This window comes from Diabrotica undecimpunctata, chromosome 6 (assembly GCF_040954645.1).
Source record: "Diabrotica undecimpunctata isolate CICGRU chromosome 6, icDiaUnde3, whole genome shotgun sequence".
NCBI lineage: Eukaryota > Metazoa > Arthropoda > Insecta > Coleoptera > Chrysomelidae > Diabrotica > Diabrotica undecimpunctata.
This window is the reverse complement of record NC_092808.1, coordinates 108,737,081-108,749,603: the sequence shown is the minus strand read 5'-3', so window position 1 is coordinate 108,749,603 and position 12,523 is coordinate 108,737,081. Positions and strand designations below refer to the sequence as shown.

At 33.1% G+C, this 12,523-nt stretch overlaps 1 protein-coding gene across 1 annotated transcript in view; it reads left to right on the top strand.

Annotated features, from left to right (window-relative positions):
* LOC140443712 (cytochrome P450 6j1-like) overlaps positions 1-12,523 on the top strand; it is an 80,294-nt gene that overhangs the window by 27,140 nt on the left and 40,631 nt on the right. The window lies entirely within an intron of this gene.

Sequence of the window (12,523 nt, the reverse complement as noted above, 5' to 3'; positions counted from 1 at the left end):
CAGAACAACTCGATATCGATGACAATCAAAAAATAAATCCATGCAACGAATATAAATACCTGGGCGTCATCTTTGACCGTAGTGGAAAAGACGAACGAGAAATAGAACATCGAATTGTACAAGCACGAAGAGCTATAGCATGTTTGAACGGAATTCTATGGAATAAAAAATATCAAAGAAAAGAAAATGGAACATCTATGAGACAATGGTTAAAACTAGCCTACTTTATGGAGCTGAGACATGGAGAATAACCAAAAAATATAAGAAAAAGGTCGAAGCCACGGAAATGGATGCCATCAGAAGATCGATGATAATATCAAGAGCCGACAGAATACGGAATGAAGTAATAAAACAACAAATGGGTATAGAGGGCACTATAGTTGAGGATATTGAGAGAAAACAGCTCATATGGTATGGGAATGTATGCCGAATGGGGGACGAAAGATTGCCTAAAAAAACGATGATGTGGCAACCCCCAGAGAAGAGGAAACGAGGAAGACCACCACAGAGCTGGAACCTGGGAGTTAGGAAAGCGACTAGCGCTCGAAATCTGGACGAAAACCTAACACTCAAGACAGAATACAGTGGCGTTTGGGAGTCGGACAACGTCGTAAGACGTTATAAAACCGAATATATATATATATATATATATATATATATATATATATATATATATATATATATATATATATATATGTATTAAAGGATTTAAAGGATTTATGTAAATGTGAATGGAAAGATTCACATGTATTGGTTGTTCTTGTAGTTTCTAATGATTTTGTAGCCCAGAGTATCGGCGGAATTGTTGAGTTTTCATTAACATATTTCTCAACTAAATAATTAACAAAAGCATTTAGTTCGACACTCTCGGGCATAATTTCGATCAGATCAAAAACTAAGCAATCACCGACTTATTGGTGATCTAGAAAAAGAGGACCAAAGCAATGACCAATCTATTTTCCCACTTCAGTTCTGCTTTTGTAATCATTTGTTAAGCAAAGTTCTTGAATTTTACATCACCAAGCCTACGAAAGATGGAGTCTACATCCGATTATTTTAGATTGACCCCAAACTGATTTAACAGTCTTATGAATTAATTTTTCAAAATCAATGACAATATCTTTTGGAAGAAAATTTAAAGAGCTACTACTCTTACAAACTGTTGTTGAATGCAGTTGGCCTCCAGACTTTCATGAGAATGATTTAAGTTTTGTCTAGAAATTACTACATCATCCCCAATTGTGTAGACGGCAGCGTTACAACCTTTGGCACGACACCTCCAGCGTGATTACCCACTTTTAAACTTTTCGGCAAAATTGAATTTATAGTTATTCACGAATAAAAGAGGAGCACCTCTTTTCGTTGCACTTTTTTTCACCACCATACGTTTGTCGAAATTCTCCATAACGTTTCAAGAATAAATGATTTTTATACCACAATTTAAGACTATAGCAATATAAACACTTTGAGCAAAAGCAATATAAACTTTTTCACAAATGAATAAACTCGAATATTCGTACATATTTATATATTTAATATTATTCAACAATCATGAAACAATATGAAAAAGTGGTTCACAAGCAAAATCTCAATGGAACTAAAATTAAGACTGGTCAAGTGTTATGTCTTCCCGGTCTTGTTCTATGGAGCAGAGGCATGCACCACAACGGAAGCCACCCTGAAGAAACTAGAATCCTTTGAGCTGTGGATATATCGCCGTATTCTTCGGATATTCTGGACAGACCACATCACTAACGTGGAAGTAATGCAGAGAATAGGCAAAAACAAAGAAATAATCTTCAGCGTAAAGAAACAGAAGCTTGATTACTTCGGACATGTCATGAGGCATACTAAGTACCGACTGCTACAGTTAATAGTCCAAGGAAGAATCGACAGTAGGAGGGGACCGGGAAGAAGACGACACTCATGGATGCATAACCTGCGACAATGGTTCGGACTAACATCGACCGAACTGTTCAGAGGTGCCGTAAACAAAGTCAAAATAGCCTTGTTAATAGCCAACGTCCGAAACGGATAGGACAAAGGAAGAAGAAGAATATTAATGGCTTTTTCGAAAAGCATTACGAAAATTTACCTGACCCTTTGGATGAACTTGTATACTTCAATTTTAGGGTCTTGGACGAAAATGTACACCTTCGTTTATGACACTCATTATTTTGGACGAAAGTGTAATCGCCACAACAGAGCAGTTATAAAAAAGAAATCACAGATAACATTTAAAAATGAAAAAAAAAATTAAAAGCATAGACGTACTTTGTTGTTAGAATTTTAACGAGCAAAAGTAATCCAAACCAGTGTAGCCGCCAAAGCTTTGGGGTAAAAATGGTCGATTTTATTTACTAATTATTGAATTTTTGAAACTTTCTTGGTATTATACTCGCAAGAGTGACGTCATGAACAACCTTACAGATCTTAAAATAGCCAACTCTTGGTTATTATTTATTTATAAGAATTTAAAGGAGTAAAAAATGCATTTTTTGATTCAAATTATTACGGAGCCTAAACATAAAAGTACGTTAGATAAGCTTTATTTTAAGCTATTATAAATTTGATTAAGACTAATTTTTATTACATAATTAACTCCCAAACTATAAAGAGGGAACTTTATGAAAGTAGCCATATTTTATTAATTGTATATTACACTGGAATTTAAAAGGGTATTATACCTATTTAACCATGCTACAGCTTCTTCTCGCAAAGTATGCACCAGATCTTTTTTCTTTAAAAGAAACCCACTTTAAAAATAACACAATGCACAACCTGAAAGGTTACACTGGATTTTCCACCAATGGAACCCATTAGAATTATTCCAGTGGATGAGTAGCTCTATATATAAAGTCAAATATACCTGTCTAAAAAATAAACCTCATAACTAATATCGAAGCAGTAGCCGTAATAGTACTGGCCCCACTAAAGTTCAATATTTGTATCATCTATATTCTCCAACAAATTCGCTTATCTCGAATAATCACGCTAGAGTTTAATGGCCATAACATTACATGGGGATCAAATTAATAAAACACCGAGAGGAAATATGTTAGAAAACGTTTTTAACACTATGAACCTATGCCTACTCAACGACGGCTCTCCAACAAGATTTAATATGGGAACATTTTCCGCCATTGATCTCATTATATGTGAATCTTCGTTGCTCACCCAATTCGATTGGGTATCAGTAAAAGATTTATAGTGATCACTACCCCATATTAATAAAACATACTGCTAATGTAAACACAAACACAATACCAACTAAAAAATGGAAACTAAAAAAGGCAAATTGGATTGAATTTGAGAAAATTGTATCAGACAGAATGGATCAGATTGAAATTTCAGACTCCATTAATGACACACTTACGTACTTCAATCAGCTTATACTTGATACTCCTAATATAGCCATAGGAAAATCTCAACTTTTACAAAAACACAAACCAGTTCCCTGGTGGAATACACAATGTGAGGTCGCTATTAAATTATGTAAGACAATTTGGAACCTATACAAAGAGTACAAAAGTATTGATCTATTAATAGAGTACAAAAAACGTAGAGCTGAAGCCAGAAAAATCATAAAAAAAAACAAACAAGAATCATGACATAAATACATATCTAGCATAAACGGCAGTACATAATATATATCATCCGTTTGGAAAAAAGCTAAAAAATAACAGGACAGCACACTTACCAACAAATTGTAAGTCTGGAGAAAGAAAGAACGTTACTAACTGACCCATAGGATATAGTAAACGAACTAGCTGATACCTATCAAAAATTCTCATCAAGCCAAATTTACAGTAACAAATTCCTAACCTACAAACAAGAGAAAGAGGCAGTACCTATTACAATCTCTGACGATTTCAACCCAATCAATACACCCTTTAGTTATAGGGAGTTTCAAGAAGCACTTAATAGCATGAAAGACACTTCACCAGGTACAGATGACATATCAATACAATTTAGTAAAAAACTTTCCATAGTAGCAAAAGAGTTTTTGCTTAAAATGTTTAATATTATTTGGTCACAAAAATCATTCCCAAAAATCTGGAAAAATGCCATAGTTGTACCGATTATCAAAGCAAATAAACATAAATTACACCCAGATTCATATCGTCCGATCTCATTAACATGTTCCTGATGTAAACTTATGAAAGAAATAGTTAACAAAAGATTAATGTGAACCTTGGAACACAATGATCATCTTACCATCGAACAAGCTGGATTTAGACCAGGCAAATCTACAAACGACAACATTATCGATCTGGAAAACGCTATTCATGAAGCCTTTAAAAATAACCAAAAATGTACATCAATTTACTTAGACATAAATAAAGCATTTGATACAGTATGGAACCACCGAATATTGAACATTTTAAAAAAGCTGGGATATCAAGGAAATATTTTGGCCTACATAAGCAATTTTTTAACTCAAAAAACATTTCAAGTTCGAGCAAACGGTGCTATATCTTATATTAGAAAACAACAAAATGGAATCCCACAAGGATCGATTATCAGTCCTACTCTATTTTTAATAGCAATAAACGATATACTAAAAAAAAATTGCGAAAGCTGTTCAGGCAACACTATATGCTGATGGCCTAATTCTTACATCAAAGGCAAGCAAAGGTGAATTGGTCCCTAAGGTCTAGTTTTAGTTTTTGTTCCAATTAAACAAAATGTATACTATTTTCAAAGAAAGATGTCAAGAATAAACCAAACCTCACTCTTGAGAATTAAAATCTTTCCTATATAAACGAAATAAAATTCCTAGGAATGATATTTGATCAACAGTTAAATTGGAAAAGTCATATTTAGCAGTTAGTTCTTTCATGTCGAAATGGCCTTAATTTGTCAAAGTACCTAGCTCAAAGAACTTGGGGTGCTGATGGTAAAACACTGCTCATATTATATAGTTCCTTAATTCGTTCCAAGATGGATTACGAATGTGTAGCATTTGCATCTGCCAGCATAACAACGTTAAAAGTTTGGATACGTTACATAACACCTCCCTAAGGATTATAATTGAGGCATACAGAAAAACTCCGATAAATAGCATACAAGCCAAAATAGGTGAACCCACGTTAAAGCTTTGTAGACAGCTGTTTACCCTAAACTAAGCTTCTAACAGACATGTAAATTAAAGAAATCCAATAAATAACATTTTAAACATATCTATGATGAATGACTCTTCTTCTTCTTCTAATGGTGCTACAACCCTTTGTGAGTCTTGGCCTGCTTAACAATGTTCTTCCATTCTGCCCTGTCGGATACTTTCCTTCGCCACTGCCTGATGTTCATGGTTTTAAGATCCCTCTCTACGTCGTCTATCCATCTTTTACGGGGCCTTCCTCTTGTTCTTTTTTTTCTTGGGGCTTCCATCTCTGGACTACTTTTACAGCTCGATTATCTGGCATTCTTTCTAGGTGACCAAGCCAGTTTAGTCTTTGTGACTTTACAAATCTGACAATATCTGCGCTCTGCATTAGTTCATCCAGCTCGTGGTTCATTTTAATTCTCCACGAACTATCGCTGCATTGGGTTGGTCCAAATATCTTCCTTAGTATGGATGACTCGTCAAATTTAAATCTTCGATATTCCCGCATAATCCATCATGCAATGAAACTACTTAACTGGAAGCAATTTCCACCCTTATATCAATACAAAAATATATCTTCATGTCCACCTTGGATTGTAAAAATTCCAATACTCAACTATAGTCTATTACAATTTCAAAAAAATAGCACTAACCAAAATCTTATCATACAACACTTCAGAGTTTTAATTAACTCTCAATCCGATTACACAGTATACTACACAGACGCGTCTAAAACTGAAAATGGAGTCGGGGTGGCAATAATTAACAACACAGAGATTCTCAAACATAGAATTCCAGATACTGCAACCGTATTCACAGGAGAACTTTATGCAATCTACCAAGCATTACTACATGCAAATTCGAATGAGGTGAACAAACTGTTAATCGCGACAGATTCTATGTCATCACTACACCTAAATCAAGAAAATATACACCCAGCATACATTTCCTTTACTAATAAAGGTAGAACTAAATAAATTACATAATAAAGATATAAGTATCAAGTTTCTCTGGGTCCCATCGCACGTCGGAATAACAGGTAATGAAGCAGCCGAACGAAATGCCAAAGAAGCCATAAATAATAAAAGTACCAAAATGGCTCTGCAATCTGTTAGTTTGGATCTAAAAAGCTACTTTATGAAACATATTTTCGAGATCTGGGACAATAAATGGAAATCAACACTATCAAAGCTTCAGGAAATGAAAAATAAAATTGGACCATGGCAACCACCCGATGTATCTAGACAAGAGCAAATGATCATTTCCCGTTTACGACTTAGACATACCCAGTTTTCCCATGAACATCTGTTTAAAAAAGAAGAACACCCAATTTGTGATCAGTGCTGTTCACTCCTTACAGTAAAACATGTGCTAGTGGAAAAGTGCAGCAAGTTTAATATCCATAGAATTAAATACCATCTTCCAAACAATCTTAAAGACATTTAAAACTCAAATAACAATATTAATTAACAACAAGTAAAGTGTAATTATACGACTCAGCGACTCAGAACCATTTGGAGACGAAGATTTTCAAAATTCAAACTCTATGGAAATCCAGGAGTTTGATTACTTATTGTAAATTGCCAAAGATGACAAAAATATATTATGTAAATATTTTGTATGAAAGAGGCATAAAATTAAGACTACCACCTGCCAAAATTATGTACTTACGCAAGTAAAGGAAGAGGAGTATTAGGGGTATGATGGAGTCTGGGAATCGCAAGGACATGGAGGTCTTAAACTGCCCTTAATATACCCAATCAGTGTATCAGGGTATTGCACCATTAAATAATTATTTAAATTTAGAAAACTGATAAACAATAAATGTTTAAAATTTTGTGTTTCTTTATTATTCCAAAGATATAAATTAAATATGAAATCTGAAGATATGGTCCAATACAAAAAAGGTTTCTTACAGCATTATTCTACAGCAGAACGCAACATTTTTTAACTAGATTCATAAAAAAATTACGTCGAATTTTTCTTTTCACACTACTAGTTACCCATATTAAAAAAGTAATTAATGGAAAAAAAATACCACTAGTGATAAGTCAATTTATAAAAAATGTAGAATAGAGTATATCATTGTCCAGTCGTCAGAGAGTTGACCCCTAAAAATCATAAGAACAAGCTAAATTTTGCAGAGAATATAAGTTTTGAAACACCAAAAAAAATACAAAAAAATTTACCACTTATACCCCGGGCTTCCCAATAAACCCCCCTCGTAGGGGAGTGAAAATGTGAAAAAATCGATTTACCAAAAATCTGTACACTGTAGAAAAAAATGATTTAAATGAAAAATGTAGCTAAGAAAATTCTAAACAAAAATGTAAGTAAGCATTTTTTGTGTAGAAAAATAACCGTTCTCTTAGAAACAACGCATGAAGCGACCGTCACTTTTGCATGTCAATTAAGCGCGCGAAATGAATGTTCAATAAAATTTGTATCAGCTGGATGGTAAAAATTCGATATCTTTTGATCCAAATGTCCTATCGACAAAAATCAAGCTGCGTTTTAAAGGCAAGGAGTGTGGCTTTTGTATGCAGTTTTTGTATTTTGCCGAAAATAATCTCAGTTTTTATAAAGATGTTAAATAAATTAACGAGGCCCCATTTTTGCCATTCTCGTGAGATCCATAAAATTGATCATTTTCATTGACCAGCTGTAGTAAACTTTTTTCATTTTTAGAGATCAATATTTAATTTTGAGTTGTGGTAACAAAATATGAGGTATTAAATATAAATAAAAAACGCAGAATTTAATGTTTTACATTACAAACGATCACACGTCACGGAAAATGTGTTTAAAAAGACTGTTTTGAATGTAGATTATTGCAATAGTTTTGTTCTTTTGAAAAACGTACTATAATTCACGTTCAGATGGCAGCGTTCCAGAGATAGGCCTGTACTTTCTATATGCCAGAAATAACTACATTGTTGTCAGTTTTTAATCGTACCTACAATCGTACGTTATGGGCCGGCTCCTATAAAAGAATTATAATTTCGGAAATATTTATGAATGCGAAACGGAAAAATACTACATTTTTTTAATTATATAATTTTTCTGTTGGTATTTTAAAATAGAAAGTTATATTTCGGAAATCTGGTCTTTTCGGAATTATATCTTCTATCGGTTCTTCTAGAATCATATTAGGTTCATTTACTGATGGTTGCTCAGTTTGTTCTGAGTCTTGTTCTCTTAGAAGCTCATTTGATTCATCCACTTCTGCTTCTTCACGTTCCTTAAAATCAGGACCTGACTGGGTTTCTTCTACTTGTTCCACTTTAATAAGACTTTTACAAAAATATCATTTTCGAGTTCTATTCGTTTGTATAAAATTTGTGTCCAAACCCTTCTGTTTTTTCTATGGAAGAGTTTGGTGCCCAGTATTAGTGCATGATAGAACTCTTATCGAAAATATTCAAAGGAAAGCCATTAAGTTCTCTTTCGAACCAAGAAATCCAGATTACGAACAAGGATTTTTTTTAGCATGGTTACCAACCTTTGAAGCTCATGGACTCTGTAGTGACTTAATGATGATCAGACCAGACTACATAGACACAGTTTGAAAGTGAAGAAGGATTTGGTTTCGTCGATAAGGCATCAACATTTTCTGTGTAATCGTATTTTTAGTATATGAAAGTTTCCCAACGGTAATTGTAACTTTTTATTTACAAATAGATAAATTCACATTCAGATGGCAGCGTTCCAGAGATAGGCCTGTACTTTCTATATGCCAGAAATAACTACATTGTTGTCAGTTTTTAATCTTACCTACAATCGTACGTTATGGGCCGGCTCCTATAAAAGAATTATAATTTCGGAAATATTTATGAATGTGAAACGGAAAAATACTACATTTTTTTAATTATATAATTTTTCTGTTGGTATTTTAAAAATAGAAAGTTATATTTCGGAAATCTGGTCTTTTCGGAATTATATCTTCTGTTCAAAATTCTTTAAAATTCGTGGAAATGAAATAATTATTTGTATAATCCGTTTTTGATCTTAATGTCCTTTTAATGACACACTTTCTCTACCTGCATTTACAGTTACAGACATTAAAAAATAATTTAGAATTAAAAAAATATACCTATTTATAAATTCAAAATTATTGTCTAATGCCAGCAATTATAAATTCAGGTAAATACTTGAGAGTCATTAAAAGAATTTTCAGTTGATATCAGACGTTTGTGTCGTGTCAGTGTCAAAATGGCCGCGAGTGTAATAAAATTCAAAAACGGTAATTTGTTAAATAGTGAATGCAAAAAAATAGGGTTAAATGTTTTTAACTATTTATCAAACAGTAATAATGATAAAAGTGTATCAACAATAGTGCGGGAAGTTTCTGCTATGACTGGAGTCTCTGAGCGAACGATATTCCGATATAGAAGTGAAAGTAAAAATGGTCCACTCGTAACTCCTATAAGAAAAAAAAGAACCGGTTATTTGAATAGTCGTGAGAATAGATATGATGAAGCAACTCGGTCTAGAATAAGACAAGTAGTGCACGGTTTTTTTATACAATATTCCTCCAACCCTTGACGTAGTACTAGAAAAAATTAAGCAAATGGAGCATCTTCCGAATTTTTCCAAGAGTACGTTGAGAAGACTATTGCACGACATGGGTTTTATATATGGCAAACAAGGTAGAAATTCAATATTAATAGAAAAACAAGAAATAGTCGCTTGGAGGCGTCACTATCTCCGGGAAATAAAGAAACTGAGGAACGAAGGAGTCAATATCATTTATATGGACGAATCATGGGTTAATACTGGAATAACCAATGGGCAAGTATGGCAAGATACAACAATAAAAAATAGCCGACAGGCTTTCGTAAATGGACTTACCACAGGTTTAAAAACTCCGACCGGAAAAGGACCAAGATTTGTTTTAGTCCATGCAGGAAACAAAGACGGATTTGTTGAAGGTGCTGACATCACTTTTCTTGCCAAAAAAGGTGCTGAAGATTACCATGAAGAGATGGACGGAGATCTATTTGAAAAAGGGGTTGAAGAGATGTTAATACCGAATCTCCCAAAAAATAAAAAGAATGTCATTATCTTGGACAATGCATCTTATCACTCTAGGAAATTAAATTTTCCCAAACAATATTGGGTGAAACGTTAAATTAAAGAGTGGCTCTATGAAAAGGACATTTATTTTGAAGAAGATTACTTAAAAAATGAACTTCTGGAAACTGCTAATGTATTTAAAAATATTTATGACAAATACAAAATTGATTGTATTGGTGAAAAATACAGGAATCACAGTGACGAACAATGCCGCGTAGATGTACATATCTTAAGACTTCCGTCTTATCACTGTGAACTGAACCCAATAGAAATGGTGTGGAGTGAAATGAAACGGTACGTATCCTCTAAGAATTCAAGTTTCAAACAAAACGACGTTAAAACATTGATTTATGAAGGTTATGATAAAGTACAGAACAATGGACATTGGAAAAATTACGTCAACCATGTTATAAAATTGGAGAATAATTTTTGGACAGTAGACAACATTCAAGATGACATTAAACCTATTAGAATTTCATTAAACGATGACTCTGAAGATGAACTAGATTATGAAAATGAAGATGATTGAAAATTGTTTTTCGGGGGTATTCTTTTCTCAGTAAAGGTAATAAAATATTTAGTTGATCTGGTTGAAATGTAGCACACTTAAATAACTCAATAATCGACATAATTTCAAGTAGTTATATTAGACGTCATTATGCAAAAAATAAAGTTATGAACATTTAATAAATTAGTGCACAATTGAGGCCCCTAGAACACAAGGGGTGTAAGTGCCAAAAACAAAGTTTTGAAAAATCTTTGTTCAAAGTTCGATATAAATTTAAAAACCTAGGTAGCACTTTTTCAGTTTTCAGCATGTTTTCAATGACATGTAATTTTTGATGGTGTTATTGTTGTTAATGTAGAAAGTTTGAAGCCAAAAGTACGTGCCTGTTGTTAGATATCAGTTGCTAAGTGATAAGCAACTGCACTTACACCCTTGTGTTCTAGGGGCCTCAATTAGGGGTTTTTTGCAATTATCTCAGTCATTTGTTTATGTATTTTAATTTACAAACTAAAAAATTAAAAAACTGTTTAAGATCTGCAACATTTATTTGAAACATTTTTCCCTAAAATGCACGAGGAACAAAATAGGCAAAAAAATGATTTTTTTCAAACTTCATCTTTCTTTAAAAAATAAACAAAGCAAAATTGGCTGTAATTCTTCAAGGAATTATCATCAGTTATCCCTTATCTACCGTTTAGAACATTAAAAAACCTGTAGAATATTTTTCATATTTTTTTCCCTATTAACTGCGGTATTATGTATAAAAGCATTTTAGGAATTATTACCATTTATTTCATTCACGAATTTTCTATTAACAACTTTAGCTTACCTAAACATATCTTAGTTTACCGTGAGTTTGGCCCTGCTTATTTTACAAAAGTGGCAAAACTTACAATGGCAGTAGAATTGGCAACGCTGTTATCCTATATCCATACACTGCCATCTCAACGTGACTTTAAGTCTAGTGTAATTCAAAAAAAGAAGTTTTAAATGTTTTAGATAGTTTTTTGTGTGAAAGTTTAAATCCAACTTTTTTTAAGCATATTTTAAATGCCTCACATTTGTTGCTAAAACGCAAAACTAAAATTTCGTGCTATATCTTTTAAAGTTTAGGCTCTAATAACCAAAACTTTGTAGTAACAAATCAATGAAAGGGATAGATTGTACTAATCTCGTGAAAATCATAAAAAAATGGTAAAAATCTCGCCACGTTTATTGGCGGTAAAATACAAAAACTGCATACAAAAGCTAAACAAGATATCGAATTTTTACCGTCGAGCTGATACAAATTTTATTGCACATTGATTTCGCGCAAGTAACTGACATGCAAAACCGACGATCGCTCCAAGCGTTGTTTCTAAGAGAACGGTTCATTCTACACAAAAAATGCTTATAAACATTTTTGCTTAAAACTATCTCAGCTACATTTTTTATTTAAAATATTTTTTTCTACGGTGTACAGATTCTGTGTAAGTCGATATTTTTCTGTTTTTACCCCTGCGAGGGGGGTTTTAGGGGAAAGCCCGGCGGTAAAAGTGGTAAACTTTTTTGCATCTTTTTTAGGATATAAAAATTATTATTCTCGGCAAAATTCAGCTTGTTCGTATGATTTTTAGAGGTTCAGTGGCATTTTCGTCTCTACCGACTGGAGTAATAAGTGACTCTCAGTTCGGATTTAGAAAGGCCTTAGGAACAAGAAAGGCGCTGTTTGCACTCATTAAAAAATGCCTCGACCGCTACAAAAAAGTATATCTCGTCTACCAAAAGGCTTTTGATATAGTCTAGCATGAAAAATTGTTGTATGATGTTGATATGCAGATGATACTGTTCTA